Here is a 14,729-nt window from a genome sequence, read left to right as displayed (position 1 = left end):
GAATGGCCCTACCTGGAGCCTCTGGCAGAAAGCACCAGGGGAGACTCGAGGTCGACCCCTAGGGTTTTGGAGTCGGGGATACAGAGGATCCGAAGCCCGCTATACTCCAACTGAGAAGGAGATACTGGCAGCATATGAAGGGGTTCGAGCTGCTTCAGAAGTGGTTGGTACTGAAGCACAGCTCCTGCTGGCACCCCGACTGCCGGTGTTGGGCTGGATGTTCAAAGGGAGGGTGCCCTCTACACATCATGCAACTGATGCTACATGGAGTAAGTGGGTTGCATTGATCACACAACGGGCTCGAATAGGAAACCCCAGTCGCCCAGGAATCTTGGAAGTGATCATGGACTGGCCAGAAGGAAAAAACATTAGAATATCACCAGAGGAGGAGGTGACACATGCTGAAGAGGCCCCACTGTATAATAAATTGCCAGAAAATGAAAAGCAATATGCCCTGTTCACTGATGGGTCCTGTCGTCTTGTGGGAAAGCATCGGAGGTGGAAAGCTGCTGTATGGAGTCCTATACGACAAGTCGCAGAAACTGCTGAAGGAGAAGGGGAGTCGAGTCAGTTTGCAGAGGTGAAAGCCATCCAGCTGGCTTTAGATATTGCTGAAAGAGAAAAGTGGCCAGTCCTTTATCTCTATACTGACTCATGGATGGTGGCAAATGCCCTGTGGGGGTGGCTGCAGCAATGGAAGCAGAGCAACTGGCAGCGCAGAGGCAAACCAATCTGGGCTGCCGCATTGTGGCAAGATATTGCTGCCCGGGTAGAGAACCTGGTTGTAAAAGTTCGTCATGTAGATGCTCATGTACCTAAGAGTCGGGCCACTGAAGAACATCAAAACAACCAGCAAGTAGATCAGGCTGCTAAGATTGAAGTGGCTCAGGTGGATTTGGACTGGCAACATAAGGGTGAATTATTTATAGCTCGGTGGGCCCATGACGCCTCAGGCCATCAAGGAAGGGATGCAACGTATAAATGGGCTCGTGATCGAGGGGTGGACTTAACTATGGACAGTATTGCACAGGTTATTCATGAGTGTGAAACATGCGCTGCAATCAAGCAAGCCAAGCAGTTCAAGCCCCTTGGGTATAGTGAACGATGGCTGAAATATAAATATGGGGAGGCCTGGCAGATTGATTACATCACGCTCCCACAGACCCGCCAAGGCAAGCGCTATGTGCTCACCATGGTGGAAGCAACCACTGGATGGTTGGAAACATATCCCGTGCCCCATGCCACCGCCCGGAACACCATCCTGGGCCTTGAAAAGCAAGTCCTGTGGCGACATGGCACCCCAGAAAGAATTGAGTCAGACAACGGGACTCATTTCCGAAACAACCTCATAGACACCTGGGCCAAAGAGCACGGCATTGAGTGGGTGTATCACATCCCTTACCATGCACCAGCCTCCGGGAAAATTGAGCGATACAATGGATTGTTAAAGACTACCCTGAGAGCAATGGGTGGTGGGACGTTTAAACATTGGGATACGCATTTAGCAAAAGCCACCTGGTTAGTCAACACCAGGGGATCTGCCAATCGAGCTGGCCCTGCCCAATCAAAACTTTTACGTACTGTAGAAGGAGATAAAGTTCCTGTAGTGCACATGAAAAATATGCTCGGGAAGACAGTCTGGGTTACTTCCCCCTCTGGCAAAGGCAAACCCATTCGTGGGATTGCTTTTGCTCAAGGACCTGGGTGCACTTGGTGGGTGATGCGAAAGGATGGGGAAGCCCAATGTGTACCTCAAGGGAATTTGATTTTGGGTGAAAATAGCCAATGAACTGAATTGTATAATATTAATTGCTTTATAATACTGTATGTTATCTCTTAACTATATGTTATCTCTTAACTGCATGTTAATATAATAATATAGTAGGTTAATATTAAGTATATAATACTATATATTATGATTGCTATATGCCGCATCAATGGTATTGCCCAGCTTAATGAAAATGAACTTTGATGAAACCATGTTGGAATGAGAACTGACTTCAGCATGCAACAGTCCAACACTGCACACCACCTCTCCTGTGCCCATTGTCTTCAAGGCTGTCAAAATTTCCAACTTTCAGGGACTCTTGCTCTTTTTCCATGACAAGACTGTGACTTGCTGTACAATTGAGTTGCATACCAGCGCTCACCTCCTCCCACCTTCTGCTCGACAGCTCCTTTAGTGCAGAAGACATCCCTCCTCCTCCGAGCACGTACACAGCATGCGAAGGGGAATCCTGCTTGTTCCCTGCTAATAAGGTCTGATAACCAGCAGCACACCAGACAACCCAATCCCAAACAATGAACTGCAGAGGGGTGAAGAAAGAGGTGACAGCAGAGGACATGTTTACTGAATTGCTACCCTTTAGTGGGACACAGAGGCCGTGACCAGAGCTGCTCAGCCACCCTGTGAACATCACCGCGTGGGCAGGAGGGCAGCGTGGGTCGCTTCCCCGCACAGTAGTCCCGTTCAACAGTTTGAGCTGAAGACAGCAAACAGGGCTGGAACAGTATGGGTTTCTTCTGTACCTGCTACCACAGTCATAAAGGATTCATGTTTTGTACAAGGCCCGTGGACCATCTAGCCTGGTTCAAGAAAAAGATGGCACAACTGTAAGGGCCATCATGGAGCAAGGCATCTGCAGAAGAAATTACCACCTCAGTCCCTGGGTTATGTCCTTAAATAGGAAAGCTTATACACCCTGAAAAATGTGTTTTCTGTGCCACAGCTATCTAGAAAAAAATATTCCCCTGTCTTTATATGCTGAAAGAAAGCCTTGAGTAGGTATTTGAAAAAAATCTATATTATTGGATATAATTAAGTCTCATAAAGCTGTAATGACTTTCTGAAGGATAATATTCCCCAGCTGCTTCTCAAAAATTCATGAAGGAAGAACTTATTTTAGGTAATAAAAAGTGTGTAAGAATCAGGTTATTCTCAGTGATCATCTACCTCACAAGCTCATAAGTGACATCATTGTCAGAAAAAACATTACCATCTCCTCCTTACGGTCTACCATAAACACATTTCATCTGCAGTTAAAATGACAGTGAAAGCCCAGTATTGGCCTTGCTTGGCTACCTGGAGAAGGATTCCCATGCTTGGGTACCTTTCAGTGCCTCAGCTGCCCCCGTTTACAGGCACAGCTGGCTGCTGCTCCCCAGATTTGGTTGTCTGCTGTTGAAAACTGCTATCAGTAAAAGTTTATTCTTTTCTTCCAAACACAATAACCTCTCTCAGTCTGTGCTATTAGCCTGAATATATGAACAAAAACCAACCAAAGCTCTCACAGCTGCTCCCCAGGTACTAATGGCCTGAAGCCATAAGCTCCTACCTTGTGCTAATCTTACAAGCTAAGCAGCTTTGGGTTGGTTTATATTTTCTGAGACCTTCAAGTGCTGGAGAGAAAAAAAGTTGTCAAGTAGTGTTCCTTCCTCTGGGGTCCACTAAGTCATCACAGGGCAATTATGGTGGGGTCTCGCCTCTCTAGTGAGGTATTAAGCCAGGGCAAGGATCACTTATAATCTTTAAAGACCCCATTACCTCTTCTTATTATATTGACGTTAGATCATTGTTCAGACTGAATTCCAGTTTGGCTAATGACATTGTACCTGCCAGACTGCTTCTCTAATTGCAGAGCAGATAAATGTAGACAGAGGGACTTCAGGAGGTTGACTGACTAAGACCTCCCTGCCCTGAAGCACAACTAAGGATACCTGGACCTTCCCTGTGTGGATACCCAAAGTCCACATTTTTCTAGGGAGTCTTTCCACTGCTTACCCAACCGCAGCGTTAAAAGATTTTCCTAGTTATCTTGCCTGAAAATTAAGCCAGTTATTTCTTGTCCTACTTGCAGTGGACCTAGGGAACAATCGGTCATTATGCCCTTCAAAAAAAATTATTTTTTTTAGTTTGAAAAGTCTTGGCACATTCCTCTCAAAACCTACTTTTCCCTATTCAAAACAAGTACCAGATCTGCCAGGCACCTCGCAATGCCTTCTTCCTCCCATTGAGGCTCTCTCCAGTTTGTCTACCTGTTATTAAAGGAGGTGCCCAGAAGTAGGCACACTCAAAAGAATAACCAATATCCAGCTCTTCATCATTGCACTCCTCTGCAACAGAGCCACAGCTGCCACTCACGTCCATCAAAGCCAGGACGCTATTCACTCCTCGCCGCAGCATTTAGAGAACAGTGGTGCACACTGTAAAGCTTGTCATGTCTGCTACACAGGTGAGGTGACTGGAATAAGCTCTGGATTTAAATTCACTAGGAGATCCAAAAGGCTGCCTTGACCCATGCTAATTCCCCAGCAGCTCCCTTGTTTTGGCTCAGCCTGGGCAAATCTGCTCCTTTAAATACAGCCTGATGTGACTCGCTTCACAGCTTCCAAAGCCCTGTCGTGTTAAACTTTGCTGTAATGTTAAAACATTGCTCCAGGCATACATAATGAATAAACTGCTATAAAAGCTATGTCTCAATCCAAAACAGACCAGCTATTACACCATGGGATATGGAAAGACAGACGGATACATTTGACTTCAGAATAACCAAGTTTTCTCCAAGAATTTTGGCTCCTGCTCATCAAGAGGCAGAGTAACTTCCTATTGAAGTAGTACCCAAAGTTTACCAGATTTTTAAAGATGTGAAGTCAGCTTGAAAACACTATACATACAAACAGGCAACAAAAACATGATACTTTTTTTTTAACCAGATTTGTAGAAGAATTAAAAAGGACTCTTTGCATAAACCCTACATATCACTGACATAAATGTAAGTAGCAGTCATTTTTAAATTAAAAATCAAATGTAAGTAAAATCTTAGCAATAATGTAATGCTAAACTGCATGAGGTTATTTTGAACCTGCCATATTATTAACTGCCAAATGGTTGTTCCACATAACTTTGAAGCTATCACTCAAAAACAATTTGCAGATTTCAGTTACATTAAAGATGAGACTGTTATCAGTCTTTACTGCAGGGAAGCAGTAACCTCTCAGAAGTAGTTCCTATTTAAAGAAAAACAAAACCTGCAATCCAACAAGCAACAGCAAAAGACAGTAAGTCTGTATTTATAAAGAAGCAAAACACAAATATATACAAGCATAAGTAATGCCTATAAAAATATAATCTCACAAGATTCTTCTGTTTTGGGCAATGATAATTCATGATTCAAAATATGTTATAATCCCAGACAAAATACAAATGGGCCCAGCAGCAAAATCTATCTCCAGCTTTTAATCACTGAAGGCAAACATTTTCATATCCCTAGATGCAACATGAAAGAGCATCCAAAATAACATCACATTCACTTTGACAGTGTACCATGCTCCCCACCTTTGGATAGCCAAAACAGATGAAGTGATTTCCAGCTGATACTATTATTTTCAAACTAAATTTAGTAATTTGTGTGTGTTCCGGCAGGCACACTTTCAGAAGACACACCTGTGGCTGCAACCTAGCAGCCTCAAGCATTTCTCCAAGCCTGCCTTCCAGGAGGCCCCCATGGCACAGCCCAGCTACACCCATGCAGAAAGCAAGACCCTGAACCTCGGTTTTTAGGAGAGACATAGTCACAGCGCTTGCTGCATCAGCAAGCAGAACTGCAGGAACTTAAAACACCTGCCCAGACTAAGATTGGCCTTTTTTCTTTCATGCATAACCATATAAACCCCTTTTTTTTCCCTCCTCCTCCTCCTCCATGGAAGTAAATCTGCCCAGAAGGCAAAGGATTCCAGCTTTTCTTAACCAGACTCTTGGAGAGGTCTCCTCCCCATTTCAGAGCACAAGAGCCAACATAACCTTGTTATTGCAATCACTGTGATAAGAATTTGCTGTTATTTCAAATTCCAAATGCAATTTTTTTTTTTTTTTTTTTTACCATCACAGCCTGCAATAACATTTTAAAACTCACCTCGTATGTCTGCAGCACTATGTGGGTGCAGACCTCACTAATACCTACTGCAAGAGCAGGTACACGTGGCAGAATGTGTGTGTTTCCACGCAGCTGGAGTTTTTATCTGCTGCATGTTACCAGACCAGTGCTTAACACAACCAGAGCTTAGAATCAGAGTTTATAAACATAGTTGAGCATTTTATTAGCAACAACAGTTTTAAGCACTCCCACCAAAATACAAATGGGATCACAAACTTCCATTTGCTTTACATTTGCAGCAGAACATGTAACTCTTCCCATTCTTCAGATGACCATCACATGCTCTCAATGCCGAATTTTGTTTATTATTTGTCAGCAAGAGCAGCAGCATCTGCTCTTTGGTAGGCTCCACCGGGAGCAAAACAGCTGGGAGCAACACAGCTCCCAAAGGCACTGGAACAGGCAGCTCCAGCGGCTCCCAGAGCTGTCACATAGCTAAATTACTTTATTCCCTTCTGCTTTCAGTTAGCATTTTTTAGGCATGCATCTTAAGGCACGAACAGATACTTGTAACCCTGGTGGTCAAACCCTCCCATCTGCCGCACAGTCACTGCCTCCACTGACGGAGATTTACCAGCGGTCAGGAAAAGCGCACAGCAGCACAGGCAGTTTCCTGCAGACACAGGGTCTGTTTATGGACGAGTCGCCATCCTTCCCATCCTGTCTGGGTCTTTTTTTTCCCCTTTTTGGTGCTCTTGGTTGGTTGACCGCAGTTGTGCTTGGGAAATAAATAACACAACTCTGCTTCAGGAAACTTTAAAGTGATTCAAAGTAGGCATCAAATAATTTCCTTGTGTGTTTCTACAATTTTTTTTTTTTTAATACAGCCACGAAGTAGGATAGTCAACTTGATCTATGGAAACACTCTGTTCATCAGTCTTCTGCATTCGTTCAGTGATGTGTGAGCAAAGTTATAACCAAGTGGCACTAGGAAAACACAGCAAAGTTTGGCCTCACTTATTTTTCATTGCTGCCATCCTGCTGACTCCCGTATCGCAACATACTTAAAGAACACCACCATAATCAGCAGTAGGGGAAAAAAAAAAAAAAACATACCTGAAAGCCTCTGCAGGCTTCAGAAATGGACTGACAATGGTTTACAGACAGACAGAAGACACGAAAACATATAAAACCCACAGCAAAAAGCAATCCCAGCCCCATACAGCACAGATCTGTGCAAGGAGTCGGTCCCTCTCCCCCAGGCAGCATTTACGCACACCAGCACACCACACTGGCAGGAGTTGCACGCTGCTGCCTTTCTCCAGAGCTTCTGGGAGAAGCCACAGACCCCCAATTTAAGCAGCCTTTTCTGATAAAAGCCCCTGTCTTGTCTTAGAACAGTCTGAAGCAAAATACAATGTTTCCTGCTGAAAAAAAAAGATCGCCCATTTTTTCTTTTTAGCTATCATGCATAATCACCACTTCCACAAGAAAAAATGGCAGTACTCCGATCACTACTTCATTTTCCCACCACTTTTTTTCCCCTACCTTTTTACTTAACAACTCGATTTCAAAACCAGTAATTCCCAGAATTTCAGTCCCACTATCCCCAAAGACTTATCTTCACTTTAAGTAGATTTTTCTTAGCCTGAAGCAATGCGCTCAAGTCAAATAGCTGAACACGGAAGACACTTGCTGGTCTCAAACTTAACCTGGCAACTCCACCCTGTATTATATTTACTAATATTATTCCCTTGACTTAATTAGTGGGATTCAAATGAGACCTCAGCAGCAACCTGCCCAACACCACAAACCACAGCAGTGATGTTTCATCACTTCACCTGGAGACGCACCAAAACGTACTGTGTGCTTTCCAGAGCCTTGAGCTCTCCAACACCACAAGGTGCTGCCAGTTCTCCGGTACGATGAGCAGCCTCTCGTGATGCTACTTCTCCACTAGGATTTCCTCAGAAATCATGAAATAAATTAGGATATGCTTTACTTTTGCCTTCTGTTTTTTGATACCATGCTTAGCACATGTTTTCAAGAAACTAGCTGAATCCACATGATTACAATCCCCGCCCCCCCCCCCCCCCCCCAACGCTGCAATTCTTCCATAATTACAATCACTTCAAAGTTGGCCTTTAGGAGAATACCAAGTAACATGGCATTGACAACAAAAATCACAAAAACTGACACTGCAAAATCTAGATGCCTCAACATGGTATCAATACCACAGCACATCAGGATGCCACACGGTTATGATGCTGAAGAAATATGTGTCCTTACCATTGCAGCAGTGGTGAAGGAACCAAGGGATTATCTCATTTCTCCTTCTAAACCTTTCAAGAAACCAAGGACAGAAAATAGCACTTTTATTTTTCCATCACAGCTCCCCACAGAAGACGAGGCGAATCTAAAATTCAAACTATACATGAGTTCATTGCCCATCTCCTCTTTAAATAAAAAAATAAATTACCGGGGGCACAGAGGCAAAGAAAAGAAAGCAGATTTGCAAATGACACTCCATGATCACAGGACATCTGCTCAGACGGTGGTTTGGATGTTAGCGGTCTCTTCATCAAGGGAGTCCAAGTAAACACAGATAAATCTTCAGTTTAAGAGCAGTAGAAGGTTTAGCCATTCCACAGACAACTCTGGTTTTATTCTTGTCAAGGCAAACATCAGAAACAGTTATTTACTTGGACCAGGAAGCTGGTCCTGTCTCTAGCAAAATCCCATTTGCTCCTCTTCACGGTCATTCCAGCTTCTTTAAGTATCTGCACATCTCCGCACAGACCACTACTACTGCACCCCAACAGCGGGGCCTCAAAATAGGTGACAAACTCCTCTTTCCCAGCCTTTGAAAGACTGCTCATCCCCCCTGAAAGACTGCAAAGAAAACTCAGCAGAATAAACATTTGAATCTGTAAGTGATTCCTGAGAGACTGGCATCTGCCAAAAGCAAAGACGGCACGGAGCTTGTTGAAGAAGGCAGCATCCCGCTACTGGTCACACATGCAGCTACCTGGGGGAAGAGGTTAGTACCGGCACTCCTCACTCTCGCTGAGCTCCAGATGCTAATGACGGTCCTCACGTCTCCCAAAGGCTTTGCAATCATTACCACATTGGAACCTAATTACAGGTCCATTTACCAACTCATTAACTAACTCATTAATTCTCACGCCGACCATCTCTTAGAAATGTTGCTTGACAGCCTTCAGCGAATGAAATGGCCATCTGATGCCAAGAATGCCAAGGGCCGAGGACTCTTCCCAAGCTTGTTGGGGGTGTTTCAGCCCACTGAGCAAGCTTGGTGACTCTGAACCAAGCTGTATTGGCTTTGCGTGGCAAGGTTTTGATAGCAGCAGGGCTACAGGGGTGGCTTCTCTGAGAAGCTGCTAGAAGCTTCTCCTGCGTCCAACAGAGGCAATGCCAGCCAGCTCCAAGACGGACCCACCGCTGGCCAAGGCAGAGCCCATCAGCAACAGTGGTAGCGCCTCTGGGATAACAGATTTGGGGGAGGGGGGCAGGCACACAAACTGCAGCTGGAGTGAGGAGTGAGAGTATGTGAGAGGAACGACTCTGCAGACACCAAGGCCAGTGAAGAAGGAGGGGAGGAGGTGCTCCAGGCACCGGAGTGGAGATTCCCCTGCAGCCCGTGGTGCAGCCCATGGTGAGGCAGCTGTGCCCTGCAGCCCATGGAGGTCCATGGTGGAGCAGATACCCACCTGCAGCCCGGGGAGGACCCAATGCTGGAGCAGGTGGATGCCCAAAGGAGGCTGTGACCCTGTGGGAAGCCCACGCTGGAGCAGGCTCCTGGCAGGAGCTGTGGCCCCGTGGAGCGAGGAGCCCACGCTGGAGCAGGTTACCTCTCCAGACCGGGGCCTGACCTTGCTCAGCCCCCACACCAGCATGCTCCACCTTTACCGCAGCTGAGCGGCATCGCCCAAAAAAGATCTCTTGACCAGAAGATGCCCTCCTTGGGAGCCGCCATCACACCACCTCACCCCAACACCCTCCGGCCACCTTCTCAGGCACCACCACCACCTCAGCAAGGGGACGAGGCCCCACCTGCGAAGCAGGGCTCCCGCGCTCGGATGTCCTCCAGCGGCCGCCGAGCCCAGCCCCGACCCCAGGAGCCCGCTCACCCTCAGCTCCGCCTCAGGAGGGAGAAGGGGCGCCGCGGCGCTCCTGTCGCGACACGGCGGGCGCTCCCCCCCGCCCCCGCCCCAGCCCCAGCCCCAGCCCGCCCTACCTTCCTGCGGCGGCCGCCCGGGGGCTGCAGGGAGCAGCAGGCGGTCGCGGCGCTCCCCCGCCGGCCGCTCCGCACGTAGGTGACCCGCCGCCTGCCCGCCGCCGCCGGGTGCTGCTCCGTGCCGCGGGCCGGGGGGAGCGCCCGCCCCGCCGCCGGCGCCCGGGGCTTCTCCTCCGGGCACCAGGATCGCCTGATGCCCAGCTGGAGGCAGAGGAAGAGCGCGGCCGAGAGCAGGCAGAGGCGGAAGGCCAGGCCCCGCCAGAGCGGCCGCTCCTTGGGCATGGCGGCGGGGGCTCGCCGGGCCCGCCGCTGCCGCCCCCCTCCCCGCCGCAGGGCTCATGCCGCCGGCGGGCCGGGCCCCGCGGCCGCCGCCGACAGTTGGGAGACCCCGCCCCGAGCGGGGCCGGCCGGGGAGGGGCCGGGATGCCCCTGCCTCTGCCCCTGCCCCAGCCCCGGCCCCGGCCCCGGCCCCGGCCCGGCGGGGGCTGCGGGGCGCCGGGGGTGGCCGCCTGCGGCCGGCCCGGGGGGTGGCCCGGTGCCCGGGCGGCCTTGCCGTGACACTCGTACGCGCACCCCGACCCACGCTGCCGCAAAGGCCGAGCCTAGCAGACGACATCTGTTAGGAAAACTCCCTATATCGCCCCGTCTTCATAGTATGGAAGTGTATCAACTTGTTAATACACATGCAGTAGTTCACATGATGCACTGTCATGTCAGGAGGTAGTGGAATTTTACTGGAGATTCGGCTATGGTTCATGCTTAAGTAAAACAATAACTAAAGGACAGCCCAGCCCTGGAAGTAAGGACTTTGCTTCTTGGAAGGTCAGAGCTGTCCATGAAGGGTAAAGCATACCCCTGGACAGCCAAGATAACCCCAGCACCCTAGCCCCTCCGACACGTCTTTGAAGCCCTCCCAGCGTTATCTGGCGTTCCCAATAAGCATCTCCAGCAAGGCTGACTCCAGGGATGTCTGGATCAATAGATAAGCAAAAACAGTGTTGCTCTGCAAAGCCATCTTACGATTAGTAATCAGTAGTGTGGGTGTTAGTCAAATCGTGTTGGACCTGAACATTTGAAGGGTATGAGAACACTGCGTGAAACCACAGTTGGGGGGGCCCCAATTTGGCTGGGACACCTCATGCACATGAATAACTTTTCTAAGTCTATACTTTGCGTCCTAGCCGCTCTCCTGGGTCGGCACAGGCCAGCTGCGAATTTTCATGACACATCCTCAGTTTCACCCATGACGGAAAGGCTCTGGGTGAGCTGAGCAGCGCCGAGAGGCAGCGCAGGGGACAGGTGTCCCCCTCACTTCTGCGGGAGCACACGGGGCCTTTTGTCTCGCAACGGGGACACGCTACACAGAAATATAAAGTGCACAGGCTGGCTTTGGTCTTAAGCCACAACGCTAAACCATCGCTGAGCGATGAGCAGGTAGTGGTGGTTGGTGGGATTTTTTGAAGCAGGAACGGCAGGTGGGGAGACGTGTCGGTGGCAGGAGGCAAGCTCTGCGGGAACGGGGAGGAGGGCGATGACAGCCGGTTTGCAGCACCTGCAGCTCAGTGAGTAATAAATATGTTGCCAGGTGGGATGTGCAGGACACAGATGCACAGCTACTCACCGTTTCTTCGCCGAGTAGGCAAGAGAGGTTATGACTCTTGTCCCCTGCGTGCAGTACCATGCTTCCAGCGCCTCTGCCCTGTCTGCTGGCAAGGGAGAGGCTTTCTGCGCTGAGCTCCTTCTCTCTCCTTTCTGCTGTCCTCTCCCAGGCAGCAGCCTGCGCTGCTCCTCTCTGAGCTCTCCTGTCTGTTCACAGCCTGGGGCAGAGCTGGAGCTGGCTGCTGCTGGGGGAGCAGGTCAGAGAGGAGCACTGGGAGAAGCAGAGCCCGCCAGCAGCCGAGCAACCAGACCTGCTGGCAGCAGGATGGAGGAGCTGCGTGCAGGAAGATAAGGGAGGAAGCAGTGATCTGTCTGCAGAAGAGGGATTTCAAGTGCGGCTCCAAGCACAGATGCACTGGCAGGCCAGGTGCATGCTGCCTGCCATTTAAACATTGCTGTCCTCTTTTTTTTTTTTAGGTAAACTATTCTTCTAAATTAGGTTAAAGCAATTCCATGGTTGTTTTAAACCACCCTAAATGCAGGCTCCTCTTGGAAGGGGGTATGTGGCAGTCCTGCCTGCCATTCCTGTAGCAGGAGGGGGGCTCCTTTGTCCTAAGCTAAGCCAAACCAGGGCAATGACCCAGATGAAAACTACACTCAAGAAAAACTCTATCTGGAGCAGTTTCCTAATAGACCTGGATACCCTTTTCAGTACCATCCTGTCTTTTGGTCAGCCTACAGCCAACACGGGACAGTCTCTGGGTGGTTTATGCCTCCGGGGAAATACAGTGCAGATCAGAGCAGTTCTCCCCCTGCGCCTGCTCAGGGGTCCCTGTCCCTCCCTTGGGCAGGCTCTGGTGCTTGCCCACAGGGAAGCAAGCTGATTCTGGCAGCTGACCTGTCTGACAACCACATGCTTTTTCCACTGTTTCCATGCCCCTCAGGTGGCTCACAAGTGGATCAGACAAGCCCTGGTGCTAGTGCAAGGGAGGAACACATTTATGAGGGCAGAGGGAGAGCGTGGACTGCAACAACCACAAATGACATCAGTTTAAGAGGCGAGCACCCGGCTCCATCTGTGAGCATTGCCTGGAGCTCATCAGCAGAATGTCGCTCGGGCAGGCACAGACCTGCCTGTGCATCACTTTGCTCCTCCACGTGAAATGGCATCATTTATCTGGAGGACAGAAGTAATGCCAGTGCTCAGGGAAGAGAGGTTTAGACAGTGTACGTCGAGTACACTAAATACAGGGATAAATGTGACAAGACACAAGACTTGCAATACTGCTAGCCAAAATCATTATATCACAAAATTCTTAGCAGCAAAGTTGTTTTAAACTATCAGCATGTGGTCAATACATAATGGAGTGTGAAGACCGTATTAAAATAAAAGTTTGTGTTTGTATGGTTATGGAGAAAATCTTAAAGGCAGGAGTATAAAGTTCAAGACTCAAAAAGTATAAAGTGCCCAAATACATTTTAAAACTCTCTCTTGAAGTTTAATCCTTGGGAAATCAAAGCTTTCCTAAAAGCTTGAACAATGCATATTCAAATAAAAGAGATCAGAATAAAAACCACAAGGTCTTTCTTGGTTTTAGCATCACAGGTTCATTTGCTGTTCTTCTCTCATTGTATAGCTTCAACAGAAACTTCAGATACTTGAATCCAGCCACTCTTGTCATCGCTGAGCTGTAACTGTAAATGCTGACCTTGTAGGAGACATTCCCTTTCTTAGAAAGCCGATCAGCCCCCATTTGTGAGCATGCTAAGAGTGATACTGATAAAGAACAGTTTGTGAATTGAACTCAGTGTTTTCGTTTTGCTTTTGTGCTTTAACAAGGGATTGAATTTCTCATGCTTCTCCCCCATCTCTTTTGAATGTAAGTCTGTCTAAAACACAACAGAGGGTTTCTAAACATAGGGAAAAAAGGAACAGTGGTAGAGAAGGATCTCGGGAAATCTCAGGAACAATGAGAAATCTTAGCTGGATTAGCATGAGAATCAATGGGAATTAAGATAGTACCTTAAACATTCTCACCTCTCCAGCATCCTCTCCATTTTAACCAGTGAATTAGAAGCTAATTTCTTCCCCCAGGCATCTGCTGCAAAGACACCTGCATGTGAGCAATGCCTGCTAAGAAGAAAAGCAAATCAAAACTGCAGCACAATGCATGCAGCTCCAGTTCAACTGGAGGATGGACCTTTTTGAGGTGATTGCTGGGAAATACAGCTTCTGCAAAGTTTCACAGCTTCTGCTAAACATGCTCACTCTGAGTCAGGCAGCAAATAGCCTCTCCTCCCTGTTGTCCCCAAACCAAGATGGATAGTGTTAGAGGAAAATACATCATGCCGGATCCAATAGAGGACAAAGTACCGCCATGTAATGCAAGCAGTAACCGAAATGGTGGATCTGACCATGCAATTTCTACAGAGAGCAGTGAGCGTTATGCCCTGACAGCCAAAATCGGACACCAGTCCTACTGTATCTACCTTTTATGTGGGTGCCACAGATTTCTACAGCTCCCTTCATGTCTCCAGGAAAAGTCTTTAAAAATGTAAAATTCCTCCTGCATTTACAAATTTGTCTATGGTGCGAGCACAGTGCTAAACCTCTGGAAGAAAAAAGTGTAACTTCAGTGGAAATTCATTGCTTCGGTGCTGTCTGCTGCTTATAAATTACATCTTGCCTGGGATGTTGTTAGTAGCAAAATCTCTCCTTTGCAACAGCTATTTAATGCTGGTCTCTCTTATGGCCATTTTCAGTTCAGGCATCTAACCTACCACCATCCGTCTTCTGCCTCCACCCACTGTCGAAGCGTCTGTTTATCTTCTGGCCCGTCAAAATGTCTGCCCAGATCTCTGTGCAAGATTAAACCCCAGGCAGGAAAAACACCACTGGGAATTCTCTGGATTCTCCAAGGGCTGTTAATGGCAGTCAAACATTCCTCCTATAAAATGAGTAAATACAACCCCGCTGGATTTGGTATGAGCCACTTTCC

The sequence above is a fragment of the Pelecanus crispus genome, chromosome 3 (assembly GCF_030463565.1).
Source record: "Pelecanus crispus isolate bPelCri1 chromosome 3, bPelCri1.pri, whole genome shotgun sequence".
Lineage (NCBI taxonomy): Eukaryota > Metazoa > Chordata > Aves > Pelecaniformes > Pelecanidae > Pelecanus > Pelecanus crispus.
The sequence above is the reverse complement of the archived record's forward strand: the minus strand, read 5'-3'. Positions refer to the sequence as shown.